Genomic DNA, 5,354 nt, shown 5'->3' with positions numbered 1-5,354 from the left:
TCCATATATTAGCAGCGAGGGATCCACACAGTGAGGTTTGTAACCCTGTTGAGGAGGGAGCATGTGATCTGAACAATTGAGGGCCGTTCTACTGATTAATGGGAAAATAACCATATGTGGCTAGACCAGTCGCTGGAAGGTCCACACGACGGTCAAGTATCAACCACCAAACCCAAGGAGCATCTAGCGCTGTGACAGGGCACAGTATTGATTTCGGAATCGAAGATCCACAACTGATGTTTCATGGATTGTAACCTTCGTAGGTCAATCCAGCTATGAAGCAAGGGCCGCAAACCACTACTTGAGTTGTCTTACCTTCGTGGATTCGTCGAGTTTGCTGGTTGACGGGTTATTGACTGGTGTAAATTTTGACTTACGACAACCTTAATTTAATAAATTGCTCCTATACACCCTTGCTTGGGGCTATATACCAGGCTACCAATCTCAATCGGTGAGCGCGAGGAGTGGGCCAGTGTTGATCATAATGGCCAGAAACCACCAGCCAGTGAGGAAAATGCTAGGCAAGTTGTCGGTGTAAGTGTGGACATGTTGGCAAGGCACATAATCGATAGGCCATAACGAGTCGAGTTTTGGACAAGTTGCTATAAGGAATTATCAAGAAGGAGCCATCGCCAAGAAATGAGTTGATTATATCATTGTGGCAAGGGCCGAGAGACTATTTGGTAGCAATATTGGGGAGTCGTGGGTCGGGTGAGCCATGGGTGCATCGAACAGGCAGTGTAAGGTCCTTGGAGCTGCGATGCGATTGGGCGCCGGGTGACCGTGCACGAGCGCGCGACGGGCGTGCGATAGTGCGACGTGCGGGTGCGACGAACTGGGCATGCGGAGGAAATGCGACGAAACCTTGCAATGTTTATGCAACAATAATAGAAGTGCGATGCACTTATATGGCGATTGGAGCGTGGAATGCTTAGCTTAAAGCCGACTTGCGATGGCGGGCAGGCTGACTTGGAAGTGGGCGTTGAAACATTGCAAAGGGGTGTGCATAGGGGTGTATGGGCGGTCGGCTGGGCAACCCACCCACGCACTAAGGTTTATATATATGAGTGCGATGGAGCTCATTTCTATCATCCAACTTCGCACTTCATCTACGCTCTTCGAAGAGAGTCCTTAGTGCGCAGTTTTGAGGAGGATGAGCGCATAGCTCATGCGCTCCTCTAGTGGGTTCGCACTTGGTGAAAGGCGCTCTTGGTGAGAGGTGGATGTGTTGGACAAGGCGTGCCCGAGGTGATTGTGCGGAGGTGTTTGTGCGGTGACTTGGCGTGGGTGTCTTGGCGACTCGGGTAAGCGCCCGCCCACCGTGAAAGTGCGCACGAAGGTGTGACGTAGGTTGGAACCGGAGGTCGTTGAGTTGGGCAGGCGGTACTACGTGTTGGTCACACGATTTGGGCATTTGTCAAGAGTCGCAAGCGGGACTGCGTGTGGGCGGGGATACATGGTTTGGGAATTTGCGACCAAACGAAGAGCGAACCGGCGAAGACGTGCGACAAGGTGAACGACGGGTTGGAGAGTTGTGCGGCGACCATGTGGAGGTGCCGACGAGCTAGGCAACCGAGTTTGCCGAAGTTGTGAAAATTTGGCTAAGTGTAAATTTTGGGTTTCCCAGGGACTTAGTCTGTAAATTGTAAAAATGATGATTATATAATATATTGATTCAGGCAGACTCACATTACAGGTGTTACCAGGAAAAGTGTCTATTTAGAACTGCTCTATCCCACTAAGGTGTGACAGCTGCCTTAGAAACAAACAGAGAAAAACTACTTTTGTATTTCCTTTATGAACTATAGATAGAGAGGAATAGAAAGAACCAACCTGTGTCTTGCGCTAATCCTTTGATCCAATCCCTCTCTTCTTTGACAGCCTCCAGCTACCTGCTCCCTTACTTGCCCAGCTTCACCAAGTACCTATAAGATCACAGAAGAAGAACACTATACAAAGACATGGATCTATATTCATAAACAACTTAGGATTAGATTTAAGTTAACCATACAAATGTAACAAGCATCAATGATACAAAAGCATGGAGGAAAAACTCAAATAGTTTTTATTGATAAACAAGAAAAGATCCAGGAGGAGTTACAACCGATGGTTCCTGACCCAGCATCAACCTCCCAGCAAAGAAGCCCCTCTTCACCTCAAACAAAGCATAGATCACCCAATACTCTGATGTTTGTCTCAAAACCAACAGCAACTCCTTACAATGTGCAAAATTCCAGCCTTTGGATCTCTGAGATGAGGGATCCATATATAGATATGTGTAAGGAGGATGAGTCAGCTTGTGATTTGATTAGTGTCTTCTCTCTGTCAGTTCTTGCTTCCACTTGGAGACTGAAGGCCTCTTACTCATCCTTGGTCAAATTCAGTGAAGCAAGTGTCACAGGAGAAGATTCTGGAAGCTTCCATTGTCTCTCCACCTCGCAGAATGATACTGCCATTTGTCATTTCTCGCCCAAAGCACCCTCACAGTGTGTTTAGGTGCATTGCAACGCACCTAGCCAGTGTATTTAGGTGCAATGCAACACACCTAGCCAGTGGAGCAGCTGAAATGATCCTATTTTGACTTATTCTGAGCAGTTTCTGGTGGAGAACTTCTGGGAGAAGCTGTAATCTGCTGACCTTGCTCCTTTAGGGGTTAGAATAACACTTTTAGGGACTTAGGAGCCCTTGGTTTATGGAAATTTCATGCTTGGAGTTGTAAGGCACAAAAATGTCTATAACAGTTGCCCCCTAAAGTATGAGGTCGTTAACCTTTTGGTGTCGGGTGAAATGCTTTATTATGGGGATCTGAAGTTCTTTCAATGCTGGGAGGAGACCTGTAATAAGATACAATACAATACATTATCTTCATACTGTTTTCATGATCTAGCTGAGGTGGGCATTCCCATGCTCAGTTTTATAAATTCATTTTTATGTACATAGGACAGACAATCGTCTGAGTGTAGACTGATGATTCTGATAGAGCCATCATCCTTTTGGTAGGATGATTATCTGTGCTGCAATATTGTACATTTAATGTCTTTATTTCCCTGGATATATATCGTAGCCTAGATGGATGAAGCTATATTTGGGGTCTTCAATCTCTTCCGATCTTCACTCGAAGTACAAGTCGATCCATGTGAGAAATATTCTGAAGTCGAACATGGAAAGACATCGCTTGATTACTAGTCAACGATGTAAATTGTTAACAAGCGCGAGAGGAATCACCGATAATGATAATTATCCTCAAGGTACTGCAGTACAATTCACATGGTGTGAATAAAGGACTTGGCGTCGAACACCACACAAAATCTTTCGGTCGAAGGTCATTGATGTAAACCTGTCGCCGGAAGTGAGAAACTTGCCATTGAGGCATGCAAGCTTCAAAGTACTGAATGGGGTGTTCCTAGACCAACTTCTTGGATAATGAGCTGATGTCGACAAGAAGTGATATGTCAAAGGAGGGCCTTAATGAATCCCACATCAATGACACGTAACGGAGCAAATGATCTTGATGGAGGTGAAAACGATCTGATGATATACGGTTCAGGGTGGCCGTCATGAAAGAATGGAGTATAATGTATGGTAGTGGGTGAGACACAGGTGGCTTCTCTGGATGACTTCTCTTGAACATGTCGTCGACACTGATGTGATGGATTGGTAGCATTAACCCCAAATGTGGATGGTATGGTGTGACCATGGCGATGTGACCGGTGAATGAAACAACCCAACCCAACTCGGACACAGAGTGGAAGTGTCATGTTCAAGAGCGACTTGCTACCAATAAAGATTCTTTGAGTTTTCTTCCCAATTTTTCCCCAGTCATTGCTGACCAGTACCTATTTATTTTTGTCAAGCTTGAGGAGGATAACATATGCTTGTTCTATAATTTGCCCTTCGGGCAAACCCATCGCTATGTTTTAACGAGCCTAGCGATAGTGAAACTCATTCTCGTCTAAAGAAAAGTTTGTTGCTATTAATCTTTTTAACGAGTTTAACGACAAAGATAACTCGGTCCTTTTCAATTTTAGAGATTCTGAAAAGGTACGTAAAGGTAACTCCAAAATTCCTTTTTCGTCATCTAATCCCTTAAGTCCGAAAAAGTATAAAACAATACAGAAGGGATGAATTTTTGATAGTTTTAACTAGCCGAACAAAACAAGCGCTCGATCTTTTTGTGCAATAATTCCTCGGGTCCAAAAAGATTAAAATCTAGATGAGGGATAGCACTTCCTGTCCCTTTAACGAGCTTGAAGGCCAAGGACTCGGCAATCTTTTCATATTTTACGAGTCAGTTGAAAAGAGCTTAAAGAAGACTCGTCTTTTGAGGAACGAGTGATAAAACGGGTAGCATCTGATTCCAGGTAAGGTTTGGAATTTTCCAATCACGACAGTGTCACAAGGATGGCTAGTGAAATCACTCTTCGCAGTTGTTCCTCAAAATGGTTAAACAATCAAGTGGCGGTGAATGATCGGCTGATGAAAAAGTGGAGGTGGCGGTGCAAACACGACCAAGGCTTTAATGGCTGAAGTACTTCATTCATGGTGGTTATTTACCGGGGAATAGTTCATTTTTTAACGAGCTTAAACGCAGGTGGAAACATTTGCTCATGTCTTATGTTTATTTTTTAACAAGCTTGAACTATGTGCTAAAACTGCTCGATTAATCCAGGCATGTGATAAGAATGTCTCATATAAAACGACAACTTTTAGAGTTTTGCCCCACATCCTTTCTTTATGCAAGTTACGAAACGACCAATCCAAAAAACAGATAAATGATCACTCTTTGCTTGCACTCCAAAAGGTTTACATGCCCCCAGGTATAAAATAGAGTTTCAAGGTTACCCCTACTTCTTTCCGATAAAACATTGTTTTACCGAGAGAGGCCTACCTCTTACAGGTTACCTAAAGATTGCTTTATTCACAGCGCAAACAAAACACTTCTTCGGTGATGTTTACCGAAATAGAAAAAGGTGAGTGAAGGAGGCTACTCCACTCACATAACTTTGACAAGAGAATCTTGTTCTAGAATAACCCTCTTTTCCACTCACGGACGGGGTACAGACTAGTCATATTCTCCTGCGGAAACCTACCCTATACCCGAAGTTTTCCTGCCGAAGCAGACCAGGGTGCATGCCCCCTGGGTTTCAGTCATATCCCTCCGAATTACTCACGCTCATCGGGAGGACAGACTGGAGATTAAGACATTTCTTGCGTGAAAATACCATTCAGGGATGGTATATGACTATTTGCTCTGTATGATCTGGGAAATGAAAGTTGGTCCATGAGCTTGACCACTCTTCCTTCGTGCGGAAAGCACATTACTCTAAAGAGTGAGGAGACAATTTCTTCCATGC

The sequence above is a fragment of the Pinus tabuliformis genome, chromosome 9, assembly GCF_031772625.1.
Source record: "Pinus tabuliformis cultivar Carrire ecotype Pingquan chromosome 9, CPIR1, whole genome shotgun sequence".
Lineage (NCBI taxonomy): Eukaryota > Viridiplantae > Streptophyta > Pinopsida > Pinales > Pinaceae > Pinus > Pinus tabuliformis.
The sequence above is the reverse complement of the archived record's forward strand: the minus strand, read 5'-3'. Positions refer to the sequence as shown.